At 48.4% G+C, this 17,743-nt stretch overlaps 1 long non-coding RNA gene across 1 annotated transcript in view; it reads left to right on the forward strand.

Annotated features, from left to right (window-relative positions):
• Window positions 1-11,304, forward strand: part of LOC149855740 (uncharacterized) — a 44,189-nt gene extending 32,885 nt beyond the window's left edge. The window contains exons 3-5 of the long non-coding RNA XR_016438433.1: window positions 7,529-7,576; window positions 8,158-8,331; window positions 9,769-11,304. This is a non-coding gene — a long non-coding RNA (uncharacterized LOC149855740). The remainder of the gene's footprint in view (window positions 1-7,528; window positions 7,577-8,157; window positions 8,332-9,768) is intronic.
• Window positions 11,305-17,743: the final 6,439 nt, after the last annotated feature.

A 17,743-nucleotide genomic window follows, 5' to 3' on the forward strand; every position in this document is an offset into this window, starting at 1 on the left:
GCAGGGCCGAAGATGGCTAGACGCCGCGGGGAGGGGCTAGGACCCGGCAGGGGTCAGAGACGTTAGAAACTGTAGCAGGGCATACTCGCAGAGACAGGAGCCGCTGCCCTGCTTCCTTTTTTTTTAGTGCGGGCAGAGTAGCCTGTTGCAGGTTTGAAGGGGGTTCCCCACCCTCTGGCAGACAGGGGAGCACCCGGGAAAGCCGGTTGAGGGTTGAAGTTGGTGGCGCGCCCTAGGTGACCTTGGCCATGGCTTTTTCGTTGGCTTCATCTTATGTGTCTTTACATTACAGACCATCCTAACAAATGACCGGTCCAGCTGGACGGTCACACACCCGGTGGATCAGGCGAGGGTGTAGGGGTGGCGGAGCCCTCATTAACCCGGGACCCCAGGAGTGAAGGAGTCTCATTTTTGGACTGTACGTGCCAGACCAACTGAACCAATCCGAATCACCATCAAAGTCATGGCAGGTGAGACAGACGTGTACGAACACCCAACCAGCAGTGAGTCACTCCTTGACATCCAGTAGGCGGTCCCGAGGCGGGGAGGCGGTACCGACCTTGGTCACAGATCTATTCCCCGACAGAGGCATGCAGAGAGTACTTGAGGGAGGAGGTACACAAGGGAGGTCTGCATGTGGCTTTACACTTCATCTTGGACATCTGGAGCAGCTGGGGTGGAGATCATGCATACCTCTCCCTCACAGGGCATCTGTGTGACAAGTCAGGCCATCATTGGGCTCTCTTTCAATCTGAGGTGATGGATGAGTCCCACATGGCAACTGAGATCATGGGGGCCATGAAATTCTTGGTGCAGGGGTGGCTTATTGGGCAGGGTGAGCTCACCCGTGGGTTCATGGTCATCGACAATGGGGCCAACATGGTCAAGGCAGTCTGTGATGCCAACTTTGTTGTCATCCGCTGTGTGGCACACAAGTTGTACCTCATTGGCAGGAATGCCTTGGAGAGGGACAGAGCTGCTGGTGATGCAGAAAGGTGGCAGGCTACTTCCACCAGAGCATCGAGGTGGGAAAGATGCTGCAGGACAAACAAGCAGAGCTGAACATCCTGAAGCATAAAATCATGCAGGATGTAGAGACTCGGTGGAATTCCACATAAATGATGCTTGAGAGGATGGTGGAGCAAAAGAAGCCATGAGATGGCCTTGCTCGGGGAAATTGGGATTAGCAGCCCCCTTAACAGAGCTTAGCGGGATACCATCTCCCAGATCTTGGTGGTCCTCAAGCCCTTCCTCGAGGCCACCAACAGCTTCATTTCTAGTGATGCCCTCCTTATTGAGGTGATTTCTGTAGCAAGGGAACTTCAAAACCAAATGGAGAATTTCCAGGAGATCAGTGTTCCCGGCTGGGGCAAGCTGCTGTCACCAGACATGCAGGCACTGGTGACGCGGCTGAAAGAGGGCATCAGGAAATGGCTTGATATCTTGTGGCCCAGTACAGTCCACATGCTGACCACCATGTGTCACCCAAGGGTGAAGGGGAGCATCAGTGTATGTGGCAGCAAAACCCTGGATTAGTGGACAGGGGTGCTGATGAAGAGAGTCAGGGAGGCAGAAGGGCAGAGGCAGGAGGACATGGAAGAGGGGGATCCACTGTCCCGTGCCAGCACGCCATCCACCAGCCAGTCTCATCCTCCACCATAGGCACTGCCAGTGTGGGCCAAGGGCATGCCTTCCATGGTGGGGTCCAGAGCCACCACAACCTACCATCAAGCAGGCAACACTGAGGTCTTGGTGGCTGCCTATCTCAATGAAGATGTGGAGCTGCTGCTGTTTGACCCCTTGGCCTACTGAGCAAACCGCAGCCAGATGTGGCCATGCTTGCTTGGGAACACCTGTCCTGTCCACCGACCAGTATTCCAAGTGAAAGTGGTTCTGCATTGCTGGTGATGTAGTGACATGCCAGCACACCTCTTTAGATCCTGGTTTGGTGGAGCAGCTGGTGTTCCTGAAGATGAACCTCCCGCTCCTGGAGTTCCTTAACCTCCACATGCAGACAGAGTGAGTACCACCCTCCTCACTCCACATCTGCACATCTTTCTTTTTTTTAACCCTTGGGTTTCACAGTCATTTAGTGCCCTGCTCTCAGAGCTGGAGGCAGCACTCGCTGTATCACCAGCCTGCAGGGGAAGAACATGTCCCTGCTGAGCTCCCATGCCAAGACTAACTTAGAGGTATGGGCAGGGGCTGTCGGGAAGGAGGACTCAGGTCCTGGGCACAACCACTAAAACTGCACTCTGCCAAGGTCAGGAGGCCTGGTGGGACTGCCAGTGGCATGGCAACCCCAGGAAATGCCAGGACCGAGGATCTCTCTGGTGAAAGGCGGGTAGGAGGTGCCATAACCTCCAGACACCACACGCTCACACACAGTCCTGGCTGGGGAAAGCCCAGACCCATCACATCTTTGACAGGCCTGAAGCTTGCTGGTTGCAGTAGAGTTGTGAGGCTCCAAGCGAGCTCAGCTTAGCTGACTGGAATGCCAGCTTTTGGTTTGAAAAACCCTTCGTCAGGCTGAGGAAGCACCTGCAGTTGGTGTGTGTCCTGTGAGGGACAGGCTGGAGTCGGGAGGAGGGGGGATGTAGCAGGTAAAAGTGTAGAGGTACCTGGGGAGTCAGATCTCTGGCAGATTGTAGTGTGTCAAAATTCCAATGTCTAAGCTGAGTCATTGAGTTTCTGTACATAAGAGGTTGATGAAGTGCAGTTCATGGGCTTGTCTGTGAAAAGTGGTTTGTAAATTCCCTTTGAGGATGGAGCCTGAGAGATTGGAGACAGGTAACTGGGTGTTCTTGTCTTTGATATATTTTCAGTGTGCGTTCATTCTGGTGCACAGTTGTGCAGGCACTGGTGACGCAGTGTTGTTTGGTGTCTCCTACGTCTTTTCCAATAGGGCACTTGGTGCCCTGACGGAGATATATATTGTGAAGATATCTCCATACTGGAGATATTGTTGGCAGGTTTTTCATGTCTTGTCATGGCATGGTTTTGCGCCATTCAGTGTGTTTTGGGCTGTAGGAAGTTGACTTCTGGTGATGGGGTTAGCCAGGTTCAGTGCTTGTTTGTATTTATGAACTGCTTTTCATAGATGAGTCTATGAATTGCACTTCATCAACCTCCTAGGTACAGAAACTAATTGACTCAACTTGGACGTTGGAATTCTGACACACAACCTGCCGGACATCTGACCCCCCAGGTACCTCTCCACTTTTACCTGCTACATCCCCCTTCTTCTCTACCCCAGCCTGTCCCTCACCTCCTGACACCTCCATTTTCATTGTCTCACTTTCTTGCCTGAATTGCATGTCAGCCTCTTGCTTCTTTACTATTCCTTCCATCCAGGAACAGTACACACACCAACTGTGGGTGCTTCCTTAGCCTGATGAAGGGTTTTTCAACCTGAAACCATGCTAAGATATAGTTCTCCAACTATTCAGTTGGTCTACTAAAAGATATCAGATTGACCCAAAGAACCTTGTCTGCCAGTGCCATGTCCTTAGACCAACACAGCTACAACCTACACCCCTAGCACCTGTCCCTGGTCATCTGACTGGAAAGAGGCAGGGCCCTGGCTACATCTAAGCCCCAGGGCTGGGGCTGCCAGGGGGAGTTCTCTGGCAGCTGCTGGAGAAGCAGCTCCTGCAGGAAAGGAAAGAAAGTCTCTGTGACAGTTTGGCTGCCTGAGATGCTACTGTGCTGCTTACTTACCTGTTGTTATTTGAAGTGGTGGACTGGTATGAGGCTGTAGGGGAGGAGGAGACCTCATTGGGGCACACTACCATGTTGTGTAGAGGACTCAGCACCAGTGAGGGCGCACCGTAATACACATACAGTCATGAGTTTTGCTTGTCAGCAGCTTGAGGTGCAGTTTCCCAGAAACCTCTGTGCATATCTCCTTGAAACATGGCAGGCTTCATAGCCTCAGCAGAGGCTACCACACCTGCTCTTTTCACCTCACCCCCTCCGCCATGCCTTAATACTTACAAGTGACATGTGTTTTGCTCTGAACAGTTTGAGTTGCAGTTTCCCAGAAACCCCTGCATCTACCTCCTTAAAACTTGACAGGCTTTGTGGTGTCAGTAGGCACTACCCTCCCTGCTGTTTTCATTTGAATCAGGCACAAATTAACAAAGCTACAGGAATTTTCGTGATTTGCTCATTTTAGCATATGGGTGAAACATGGAAATGCGTTGAAACAGTGAAACAGTTTTGGCAAAAAGAAATGGAACAGTGCTTTGAAATGAAACAAAATGGTGAAATGGAAGTCAAAATTAAATGGTACTGTTTCACACAGCCCTAGAACCTAGCTTCTGGTAGCCAGCCTCCCTCAGCAATGGCCCCTCCTCCCTCTCAGCCTTGGAGCTGTTTTCAGAATGCAGGGAGAGAAAGAAAGCAGAAGAAGCTTGTTCTAAGGGTTTCCCAGCCTTTGCTAGAGGGTGGGGTGGGTGGGTCGGAGACTTCCTGAGGCAGACACAAGTTACTGAAGACACCATGTTTTGAAACATCTTCATCTGAACATTCAAGCACTGTGGGTTTAGATTTTTATGGGATCAGGCCCTTCTAAAGTGCTTTGCAGCCATGTACTTCTGTTTGTCATGGCTGTAGAACACTTTTAGGGGCCAGATCAGGCAAAAACTGTCCCTTCTGTCTACAGTGGCTAAAATCCAGTCAAAGGAAAACTAACTTTTGTCCCCATGAGATGCTGCCCTGCCTCTGAGGGCACATGATTTGATTTAATTCCAATCAATTTTTACTTGCAAAACCACTAGAAAATTCTTCACAATATGAAGATTTACCAGACTTTGTTACTTCAGGAAAAAAAACTGCTTATTGAATATAATAAATACTATGGTGAAGGCCAAGAGACAGCTCAGCATAAGGATTTAAAGAAGCTTAAAATGGATATGATCAGCTTAGTTACAAACAATGCTTGCAGACAAAAGAAAACCCCAGCTCTTTACTTTCAATTTGGTGTGCCCCTGTTCTGAGCCCAGCACATGTCCAGAAGAGGCATGGCATTAGTTTGACTCAGCTCATACAACATCCATATCAGCAGTGGTCAAAATATGGCCTGCAGACCAAATCCAGCCCACAGTAGGTCCCTCATTCCCACCTGGCCCAGGCACTGTCTGGCCATGGCCTGTCCTGCCATGCCCTGGGCACTGCCTTCCCCTTTCTAGGCAGGCCAGGCAATGGCAGCTTCTTCCATCTGCTGCCACTGCTGGCCTCAGCCCCGCAGTACCAGTGGGGACCCTCACCACAGCACTTTCCCTGGCTTCCATGGGCTGTAGCCTGCCTCATACCTGCTACAGACTCACCTGCTCATGCTAAGCAGCAGCAGCAGCGCTGGCTCAGCAGAAACTGCTGCTCAGTGTGGGGGAAAAGCAGCCCCACCCTCTTGCCGCTGCCCAGTGCTTCCTGCTACAACCACCCAGAGCCCACACTGGGATGCCCAGTGTCTCCACTTCTGTTGTTCCCACCTCCAGGCTGCCCCCTGAGGCCATGGTGGCAGCACAGATGAGTCACAGAGCAGCCCAGCATGGGTTTGGGGTGGCTGCAGCAGGGAGCACAAAGCAGCAGGGAGGGGGAGAAGCTGCTTTTCTCCCATGCTGAGCAATAGCTTCTGCCCTGCTGGTGCTGCCACTGCTGTTTAGCATGAGCAGGTGAGTCAGGAGCAGGCACAGGTTGAAGTTGGTCCGCTCCTACTGGGGTCAGTCCAAAGCGGGTACAGGATGGGGTGGGGCTGTGCACTGTTATTAGTGGTGGGGACGTGCCACAGGGTGCACGGGTTGGGTGCTGACCAGCTCAAGGGGATGCGTATGGGTGGTTCCCATGCACACCCCACCATACCCATAAACCCTCCCCTGCAAACCTCACAACCACACCCTCCCCACACGCAATCACACAACCCACAAACACCACAGCCACCCACACCTTCCCCCACACTTCACATGCACACACATCCACACACCCACACCCAACCTCCCCACACACCCCTACCCACCCACCCCCGTATCCCCCATCCCTCCACAACCCCACAATATACAAGAGTAGGACTTCATTTTGAGCTATTATGTAATCACCTCTATATACAGGACACAAACAGAAATCAGGACAAAAATATTTTTTAAATACAATTTTAAAATATTATAGTGGATGCTTGATTTTTAGTATTACGATTTGTTTTTTTCCAGTTCCAACATGGCAAACCCCCTTCTCAAATGGAGTACTTCTTGGGGGAGGGAGGGGGAAGACTCCCAGTGGCAAAGGTCAGAGGTTAGGGGGTGGGACTTCTGGTCCCAAGATGGTGACCAGGGGGTAGGGTACCTGTCAAGGGGTGGGGCTACCCTCGTGGCCATTGACAGCTCACCAAAACTTGTTAAGCAGCCCTCCAACCAAACTAATTGCTCGTTCCTGATATATATAGATCAGGTGCTTCAGTGGGACTTTTTTGGCCTTTTTGCCTAATAGCTGATTAAATCAGGTATTAAATAAAAGGGTCCAAAAGCACCCAATCTAAACAGATGCTGTAGAGCTGGGTTGAACTAATGCACTACCTCTTCTGGTAAAGCATGGGGTTTTTTGGGTTTTGGAGGGTTTTTTTTCTCATCTGTCAGCAGCCTAGACTTCTGGAAGTGTTCAAGTGTCATTTGTTTCTAGGGCTGGTGGTGGAACATCATTACAGACCTTGCACCTCTACAGGAAAGGTGTGCCTTGATTTCAATTCCAATGAAGTCTTTTATTTATGTACTAGCAAATTGCCCATCAAGAATGACAGGGAGCAGGGGAGAAAGGAAGCTTGCTAACCCAAACCCCACCCACACACCACCACCACCTCCCAGGAGCAGGGGAGGGAAGTTTGCCCCTCTACCCCCTCTGCCAGCACCCCACGCTGTCCCCTCCATCCTCACCATCATGGTACCACTCCGCTGCCTCCAGGGATCAGGGCTGGGACCAGCACCACTAGCCTCACTGTGAGCCCTGCTGATGGGGATGGAGCAGGGGGGTTAGGTCAGCAGTGCTGGCAGAGCAGTCATGGCAGACGGCTGCTGCGACGACCTGTCCATAATGCTCTTGGAGCATTCTGATTCATTATTTCAGTAACCAATCAGAGTGCTCCAAGAGCATTATGGACAGACAGACGGACTAAGTCCTTTATCATATTAGAATTTATAAGACTTGTATCCCTGTGTATCCAAAAGTCTCAGAGTGGCTAATAATCTTACCAGTAAAAATCACTACTCATTCAGTAGGTACATCATTAATTCTATGAGCAATGCCATGTATAGAATCTGATCACAATGGAACAACTATGCACGCTGGATATATAGTTTCCACTGGCCACACTTTCATATTTAGGTATCTATAGCTTCCATCTTGAACAGAGTGGAGGCAGTACTGTGTACGCTAATTTAGTATACATAGAGTATGCTGTAGAGAGTTATGGTTGAGTACAAGTAAAGAAGTATTAGTGAAGAAATATGTCTTTGTTTTTTTAATATATTTTTTGTTTTAGTCCTTTCATAGGACAGTCACCAGGAACTGTTGGTCCTTTCTCAGAATGGTAAGTGGATATGAAGTCCTTACAATTGTAGGAAAGATTAAAGGTTCCTATTTATTGATAAGAATTATTAAAACTTGTAACAATGGTTAGGAGTGCATCTTTTAAATCTGTGATGCCTACAGTATTTTGACTGTATGGTTTGCAGGTTATATTTTGTCTTTCTTCACTTAGATTTACTAAAAAGTTGGAAATAGGCTTTTTGACTGGACAATATGGACATGTTCACATATGTAAACATATGCGCTTGCAGCAGCTCAAATAGAAACAGTGCAGGTTTGAGCTGGGACAGCCTGGGAAGGGAGCCTGCACTGCCTGTGGGCCCCTCCCCCAACCATCCCTGTTGGAGCCTAAAGGTGCTTTGGCAGGCCAACCCCTACCTTCACCTCCACTTTCACCAGAAGCACACCCTGAGTGGCTGAACTGGATGGCTCCTACCATCACAGTTGCTGTTGCTGTTGTTCTGCTGCTGCCCCCTCTCAGGAGAGAAGGAGATTCCCTGCTGCACCACCTTGCACCACCTGACACCATACCTGCACTGGATTACTCCCTAATTGACTGACTGCTTCTGTCCTCCCCCACAGCTACCTCACTACATTTGATCCTTCTTTGTCTTCCTGCCTACTGCTTTGCTGCTGTGTACCTGGCTGGAGGCCTGTGGGGCTCCTGGACAGATATTCAACAAAGCCCCTCCACTGCTCCAGCCATCTGTTACATCTGCCTCAGCAGCCTTCCCTGTGTGTTCTTGCCTTTGCGTGGTAAGTCCTGTGGTCCACTCTGCCTGCCTTGGTGTTTGCTGTATGGCTGAGAAAGCCAGCTCGAGTTTCCCCAGCCCTTGTGTGTGGGTGTGCTCCCCCTCCCCGACATTCTCAAAGCATAGCCCTTGCAGTTTTTTTCCTGTGGTGCTGTTGCTCAGTGAGCTTCAGCCTCCTTCCTCCCTACGGTCTGGGCCGAATCCAAGGGAAGTGGGGAACACACCCTGTAATGACGGAGGGCCGTGCTGACCCTCCTGCTGAAGAAGGGGGATCCGCACAACCTGAGGAACTGGCATCCCATGTTTCTCTGCACGGACTACAAGGTGGCAGTGAAGGCTATCTTGCTGCACCTGCGGTCCATGCTGAGAGACATGATCCATCCCTACAAGACGTACACAGTGCCTGGATGTTCCATCTTTGACAACCTGTACCTAGTTCAGGACCTCCTGGAGCTAGCATGTCAGAAGGACCTGTCTTTCACCCTCCTACCCCTGGACAAGGAGAAGGCGTTTGACAGAGTGGATCATAGGTAACTCACAGGCACGCTGTGGGCTTTTGACTTTGGGCCCTGCTTCATGCGGGCTCTCCAGGCGCTGTATGCCTCTGCAGAGTGTTTGGTCAAGCTCAACTGGACCCTGGTACCCATCCTGTTCAGGAGAGGGGTGCGTCAAGGTTGCAGACTGTCAGGCCAGTTGTACATCTTGCCCCTGGAGCCCTTCCTCATTCTCCTGTGGAAGTGGGTGGCAGGATTGATGCTCCAGGAGCCAGTAGTGTGGCTGGTTGTGTCAGTGTATGATGTACTCCTCATGGTCCAGGACTCAGGTGACTTGGTGCAGGTGAAGGCCTGTCAGGCATTGTACTCAGTGGCCTCCTCTGTCCAAGTCAACTGGGTCAAGAGCTTTGGCCTGGTGGTGGGTGATGGGTGGTAGGTGGGCTCACTCCCACCGATGCTGCACGGGATCTGCTGAAGCATGGGCTTGCTACTTTACTTGGGGGTCTACTTGTCCCCTACTGACCCCTTCCCACCAGAGAACTGGCACCAGCTAAAGACAAAGATGGTGGAGCGGCTCTGAGCATGGACAGGGCTCCTGACATGTCTCTCCCTGCGTGGGAGAGTGCTGGTGCTGAACCAGCTGGTCCTGTCCATGCTCTGGCATCACTTACACAACCTGCCTATGCCCCCTGAGGTCCTGGCAGGACTCCAGAGATGGACACTGGAGTTTTTCCGGATAGGATGGAACTGCAGACGTCCTTGCAGGAGGGCGGCCAGGGCCTGGTTTGCCTGCACAGCCACGTTCTGGCATTCCACCTTCAGGCCCCGCAGCAACTGCTATTAATAGCCATGCGGGATGGGGCCACCTGAGGCGTGCTTTTCTCTGTCACTTCTGGGGGCTCCAATACAACTGTCAGTTCCTCAGCCTGTGTGGCTTCTCCCTGCAGGACCTGCAAGGGCTGCCAGATTTCTACCAGGACCTCCTCCAGGCCTGGAGGCTGGTCTCTGCCTCCAGGTCCCCTACCACAGTCGCCCAGAGCACTGACCTGCTCATCGAGCCCCTCCTCTGGAATCCCTAGCTGCAGGTGCTGACAGCAGAGGGGCCCCAATTGTGACAGAGGTTGATCCTGGCTGGTGTCACCTGTATTGGAGACTGGATTATGATAGGTGAGAGTGGGTAGAACCCACTGTGCTGGCCTTGTGCATGGGTCTACCCATAACACATGCAACCTGCCGTCTGGTCCAGAAGGTGAAATATGCCCTACCTGCCAATGCTCTTGCCTTTGTTGACTAGGTCTTGCACAGTGGTGGTCCCCACTCCCCCTCCCCCCCATGTCCTCCACACCACTGGAGTTTGTCATGGGGCTGGCGCTTCGCCTCACCTCATGGTGTTCCCCACTCCACCACCTGAGCCAGCTGGAGGACACCAGACCATTCCACTTTTCCACCGTCCATCGCCTCCACCTCTCCATGCTCACATGCCACATGATCCATCATGCTGCCCTTGTGTCCTGCCCAGACACCAAGTGACAGGACCTGCTCAGTGACAGCGTGGCTGGGGCACCCCAGTGGCTGAGTCTGTACTCCATCCTCATCCCATGAGCCACTGGGGAACTCAGCTGGCGGCTCCTCCATGGAGCCATCACCACAAGCGTTTATGTGGGGAGCTTCACAGACACCCCAGTCTTCTGTTCCTTCTGTGGGCAGAGGGAGACCCTGGTGTACATGACCCTCGAGTGTTCCAGGATGCAGCCCCTCCACCTCCAAAACCTCCTCTTGAGGTTCTGGTTGAATTTCACCCCCACCTTTTTGGTTTTGGTCACCACATCTATGGTCCTACCAAGTCCTGGGACCTCCTGATCAACCTTCAGTGGGCCCTGTACTTGACCAGGAAGGAGGTTCTGGCGGAAAGGTGACCAGAGGCTGTGAGGCCACTTTTCTTTCACTTGTCCAAGCATGTTTCTGGGCAGAGCACCAGTGGGCAGTGACCACCAGCTCCTTGGATGCCTTTGAGGACTGGTGGGTCCAGTCTGGGGGGCTCTGCTCAGTGTCCCCCTCAGGCACACTTTCATGTTTGACCATTTGACCCACACAACACTCCTATCTTGGTTTTTTTTCCATTAGTTGTCCCAAGAATTTAGTTGTTCCATTCATCCATTAGCCCCCATAACAAGGGGCTACTAGTTAGTCAGGTGGCCCTTGCCCATGGTAATCAGATGGACAAATAGACAGGAACTTCTGGAGCCTGGGCAATTAGTATCTGGGGACACTACCCCTTGTACCACATGGACTACTTAAGCAGCATCCCAAATTCACTTTGCAAAATACCCCAAAATCCACATTCTTCCTCAATTAAAACCAAAGAGAGAGAGACACACAGATTGATCAGATGGGCAATGTTTTATTGCTATATTTAAAATGTTAAATAAATTTGGAAGCCTACCAGTGTCTCTATCATCATAATAAAATAAATCCTAAATATGTATATGTTTTAATGTTTGCTTTTGGTTTCCTTATCATATGGTGAGTGTGTGATGGGGGGTGTGGGGTTTTCAGTAGGGGGGTGGGAAGAGCAGTGTGGGGTGTGGATGAGTGTGTGGGTGGGTGTGGAGGGATGTGGGAGCATGTGGGTCAGTGTGTAGGTAGGTGTGGGGGGACTGGGTGTGGGAGGACTGCTTAGGAGGGGTGTGTCCTCGCCCCCCACAGGGCAGAGCCCATCATGCAGCGCATAGACTGCCCTGCCTGTAGGGTCCCAGCACCAGCCCCCCCACCAGGGACTACAGCACCCCTTGCCTACCACTCAGGCCCAGCGACCCCCGCTGCTCATCACCACCCCCCTGCTTGTTCTCCTGCTTGTCTCCAGCCTTGGGAGCCCTGGAAGACATCTAAATGTTATAGGCACTTTGGGTGTTGGACATAAAGTTCCTCAGGTGCCTTAAATTCTGTTTCTGTATATTCCCTAGAGAACCTCAGTCCATATAGTGCTGAAGTGCACAAAACTGAGCAGGAAGATGAGCCTGGGGAGGCTGGAGATGAGCAAAGGAACAAGCAGGAGGCTGGAGATGAGCAGGGGAAGGTCTTCAGTGCATCTCTATTGGCTTGTCTCCAGCCTTCTGCTCAATATCCTGCTCTGGCTGCAGTCCTCCTGAGGCTGGAGATGAGCAGAATGAGGGGGAGGCTGGAGGCAATTCAGGGATTCCACTGGTCAGCTCCAGACTCCTGATCGCTGCCCTGCTTGGCTCCTCCACCCCATTACTCCCCCACCTGGCTCCCACACCACCTGCAGCTTACCAGGAGCAGCAGCAGCAGTAGGGGATGCTCAGAGCCTCATGGCACAGCCCTGCCGTGTGGCGTGGGGCAGTGAGGCTTGGCCCCGCTTTTTTCCCTTGGGGTATTTTTTGACCCGTGGATATCCAGGTATCTAATTTTGCCCCGGGATGCAAATTTGCAGCTCAGGGAATGTTTTTTTCCCCTGCACATGCCTCTTGAAGCATCTGAAAGGGGTTTGAGATACTGCAAGAGGCACGTGCGCGCTCGTCTGGACACACCCTATGGCAGTAGTTTAGGCTGTTTTAGTAGTCAGCAAATTCCAGGCCAGAACTCTCATCACAGAAAGTGTTTGCTTTAAGGATTTATTCAGGGCATGTTTCTGAGCCAGGCATGTGCCTAGGGTTCTCTGAACCAAGTTGCTGATTCTCCATTGGCTCATATCTGATTGCTGGCACTAGGCTTCAATAACATGTTCTAGTCATTTGTTTGATTACTGTAAGTTGTCAGCCTATTTAGCACAATGTTCCTAGCATTTGGTGGTTTAATAGTGCAAAACATACAGGATCTGGTGAAATCCATCTGAAGAGTAATTGGTAGATTGGATGTATATTGGGAGATTAACACTACCTAAGTGTAAGCAAGGCAGATAACTAGAAAGGGGAGTTGCAGAAATAGAAAGCTCTGCCATAGAAATGGGGAAAATGACTGGTTTTAATGCTAGAACACTTCATAGGAAATTTATCATTTTGCTGAAATTTAATAAACTTAAGAAAGAGTCCCGTTGGCCAGAGATGGTGTTTCTCCCTGGGTGGGGTAGTTCAGGAAGTTGCTTGCTCTACACTGGGAATTTTTGACTAATGAAGGACTTATGATTGAATGCAAGGAAAGCAGTATTTGTGAAGAAATATGTTTGCATCTTTAAGCTGGGGGCATTTAACACTCTTTGCAGGAGTGAGTATTATTTCAAAATGAAAGTCAAACTTTCCATAATATGAAGAGAATATGTAAGGCCCTATTTTGGCACAGAATGCTATTCCTGGAAGGGCAAAATCTAGCAATAAATAATTCACTAGTACACATATGTATGAGGCCAGAATACATTGACTTTCTGCTTTAGAGGCTGAAATATTTAGCATTTATGAAATCAAAGTCTGAGGTCTCTGAGATACATAGTGTTAGAAGCAAATAAATGTAGAATAAAGAATTCAGACTTGAATAACAGATCTGGAGAACAATAAAGGTAAGAATAGTGTTAAAGAAGAGGTATAAATTCTTAACCCAAGCTGAAACCAAAGATATCTAGTTTGAAACTGAATCAGCATTGAATTTTTAAACATCAAAGTCTTTGTACACTTTTGATCAGCCTTATTATTGTAAAAGGCCAGCATGGAAAATGCTTATGCTTCACATGAGCATTTATATAAATAAAGCAGGGGCCTCCACATTCTAAGTTATTGAAAATGCAACTTTGGCAGAGCTGGGAGGGGAGCATGCCAACATTAAAGAAAGCAGTCTGTTAGAAGCTATCAAAAAAATAATAAAGCTTATATATGTGTAAGCACAGACTTCATTTAGAGATGAAGAGGGACTACATGCTTGATCTGAGCCAAAAGGCCAAGAAACAATATTAGATGTTTAAAGAAACAAGTCTAAATATTTCTGTCCTTATTTTTCTTCATGCTGTGCTGCTAAAATATTAATTTGAGGTCTGCCTTGTCAAGCCAAAGAGTGCAGCAGAAAAATAGTTTCCATTTTTATATGGAACCTTGAAGAAATATTTCTTACCCAGACTCACGTTTGAAAGGGTGTGTCTGTAATCAATGAATGAATAAGGAAAACAAAGGAATATCAAAGATAACTCACAATGAAGAAAAAGGAAAGAGAATTGAACCAATTCCCTCCCATATTTGCTACACCAAAGCTTCTATGCTTTTATCAGCTAGTATACACGGTTCTTGTGTTTAAACATGTCACACAGAAAAATGCAGCATTACCAGCATTGCAGTCTGGGGGTCAGATGTATATCACAGTTCTGTGGGTTGGGAATTCACTATATTCGTCATTTGACCCCAACAGAATTCCTGCCCCTTGGGCAGGGGTCTGGACCCAATGATCTTGCGAGGTCCCTTCCAGGCCTAATGTCTATGAAATCTATTACATTTATAGCATACTGTATTTACTCAAATAGAAGATGACCCTGATTATAAGACAACCCCCCTCATCATTAGATTTTATAAATGGAACATTTATAAATTTCTTATAATTTTCTGGGTATATAATCTAATTGTTGGAGGTTTTCCTTGAATTTGTCCCCTTCCCACTGCTATAGCAGAGAAAATAAACTTGGGAAGACAGGTAGCCCTTTGCCCTCTGCTTCCACCCAACTTTTCCCTCCCAGGGAGCCCCTTACCCCTCTCCTTACTGTCAGCCCCTGTTCTCCCTGAGCACATGGAAGTGAGGAGAACATTTGAAAACTATAATCTTGATATTAAACATGGCTGTAGTAATTTGCATATAGTATTCATACACTTTTTTCATCCAGAATTGGTACATTACCTTTTTATTTTTAAAACTGATGCAAGTTTTAGTACAGGTACTTATAAACACACTTTTTAAGCAGCACTTTGTCACCTTCTTATGTATCATGCAAACTATGCATGATATTAGTTCAAAGCCAAAGGCCCATGATTTACCATCTAGTTCATTGGGCTGGGGCCCTGCAGAGTCAAGAGGATTTCAAGCCATAGTGACCCCACAGCTCAGAACTGCTCAGTATGTGTATGTACTCCAGGTACTCCCCACACAGGAACCATGTGCTAATTAGCCCTAACCACTCATGACTAAGCTCAGAGAGGATTGCAGGGACGGAGGATTCAGTTTGATGCATTGGAGAGGACATGTACGGGGTGGTAAGCCGGGAACCACCAGAGAACTAATTTGAATCCTGGATTGCTGCAGAAAAAAAAGGAAAAGACTGGAAGGGGCAGGAGCAGGGAAGCTGCGAAAAGAAAAGAGCTCCTCACAAGTTGAGTTTGTTTTAGTTTTTTGTTCGGTTTATTTGGACATTGACATGGACTAATGCTGTACTAGGGGTGTGGGAGTGAGAGAGAGCCTGAGCTATGGCAACTCCCCTACACCTAGGGAAAAGAAAGAAAAAAAAGGCATGGGAATATTCTGAAGACTAAAGGGAGACAAGATCTCACAGAAGAAGAGTAAAGAAACTGAAAGTGAAATTCCCTGTCAGTTCAAAAATAGACCATGTTAGACCTTGACTCCATGCGACACCCAATGACTAGGGAGACAATGAATTAATGCCATCATGCATGACCTGCACACAATGCTCATCAACAGCTTTATTCAAAATGGAGATGGCTTCAGACAAAGTTCCAACAAACCAGGGAAATGCCACAAACATTAGTTTTCATATTTATACACCTTGGCTTATGCTCATTAACATTTACCCCACCTTTGTCCCTCCTTTGTTTCACCCTTAATACTTCCCATTTTAAGCTCTGCCTCTGTTTACTGTTTGTTTAATAAGCATGGCATTGCCTATGCATTTCACTTATTTACATGTCTTTTTGCCATGAGTGCATGCCTAAGACCCTGACCCCACTTCTTTCGGTCACTTGGGTCGACTTCGACCAAAGCCTGGAACCTTCTGGAGGCTTCTTTACCAATCACCATTCACCTTTTCACATATGTTTATCTTGGATTCTGTTTAATAGATTTCATGGACATTAGGGCTGGAAGGAACCTCGGAAGATCGAGTCCAGCCTTTCGCCCAAAGGGCAGGAAGTCAGCTGGGGTCATAGGATTCCAGCAAAATAAGCATCCAGTTTGCTCTTGAAGGTGTTCAATGTAGGTGCTTGAACCACCTCTGATGGCAGGCTGTTCCAGACCTTGGGGGCTCAGACAGTAAAGAAATTCTTCCTTATGTCCAGCCTGAAACGGTCTTGCACTAGTTTATAACCGTTCGACCTCATCATCCCTTGGGGTGCTCTGGTGAGCAAATGTTCCCCCACATACTGGTGGTCACCCCTGATAACCTTATAGATGGCCATCAGCTAGTTGGAGTTCAGTTGCAGCCTTGGCTTTCCTGGTTTGCTCCCTGCAGGACCGGACCAGTGCAGAATATTCCTCCTTAGAGGTGAATCCCATCCTCCATCCTTTTGTAGGCCTTTCTTTTTAGCCTCAGGAGGTCTGCTTGATCCCTGGAGAGCCAAGGGGAGCTGCTGTGCCCTCTTGCTGCGTTTCCTCCGAGATGGAATAGACTTAGCTTGTGCTTGATGATCGCTCCCTTGAGGAGCAACCACTTTTCCTGAACTCCCCCCCTGCCCCCCTGTGGTCATGGTCCCTTAGGTCCTCAATGACAAGCCTCCTGAGCTTGTCAAAGTCAAAGCTTGTTACCAGTTACATGTTGTCTTTCACATTGCAGTCTGTTTTTCAGTCCCACGTTGTACCATCTCCACATTCCTAAGACTTCACCTCATTCACAGCACACAGACTTACACAGACTCACTTGAAAATGGCTGGCACAGTTAAGATGGCTACTTAGCATAAGCAAATGGCTGGCTTAGCATAAGTATTCATAAGCAAAATCTGCTTTACCTCCTAATGATACCTAATGAGCTATATATCTTACAACACTACTATATTGTTAAGAAAATGCTTTCCTAAGTATCTTGCAATGTTACTTTTAACACATCATTCTGCCTTGTGGTTAGCAGCTCTGCTAGGCTACAAGTTATAGCCTTTTAATTCAGCTGCAAATCCAATGCTCCCCAAGATCCAAATACTGTCACCCTAATAGACCAGTATTGATAATGATGCTGTGTATTACTTAAGACAAGATTCTATTTAAAAAACCCAAACAACAACATTTCGAAAGAAACAATTAAAAAGTATATAAAGCTATTTGGAATAGCCATAATCTATTGGCATGTGAAACAGTTGTGAATGTAAAATAAGTAAATAAATATTTATTTATCTAGAAAACATAAATAATAAAGAGAATTGTTCAACCTGTATGTGACTTGGACTCAATTGATAATGTAAATCTTGGGTGTGATCAAGAGAACCAGTGGAGAGACTGTACAGCGGTATAAATAAGATCCTAGATAGAATGCCAGTGTCTTACTGTGGCACTAACACCTCCGGGCTAATAGCATCAAAATTAATTAAAACGTGGCAGATGAGAGTCAAAGTATACTGCAGAAGTCACTAGATGGGGCAATTGAAAGGAAACCCCCACACAAGCAAAGGAAATACCATGTATCTATGTCCAAGAAGGCAGTTTCCCTGAACTCTTCTGGCATGGTTTAGTACCCACCAAGGTGCAGTGGCTTTAAGGCCAGTTTATGTAAATTGGAGTCTTCTCCCTTGTTAGCTCTGAGGCCCTTTTGGCAAAGGGGAGGCAAAATTTGGGGGCCTCCAAACCCCAACCCTCTGAGCTTGATCCTGCAAGTAGGATGCCCACCAAAGGTTTTAGAAACATCTGAAGCCCCAGGTGTGGGTGGAAGATGTTTGCCAGTAGTAGGGCCACTTATGGGTCTGGACTCTTGGATTTGGAATTTGTTTTGGCTAATTTGGCCTTGGATACAAATTAAATTTTAAAAAAATCCACAACTATAACTCTTACTCTGGTTTCTC

This window comes from Crocodylus siamensis, chromosome 11, assembly GCF_052110815.1.
Source record: "Crocodylus siamensis isolate JL-2025a chromosome 11, ASM5211081v1, whole genome shotgun sequence".
NCBI lineage: Eukaryota > Metazoa > Chordata > Crocodylia > Crocodylidae > Crocodylus > Crocodylus siamensis.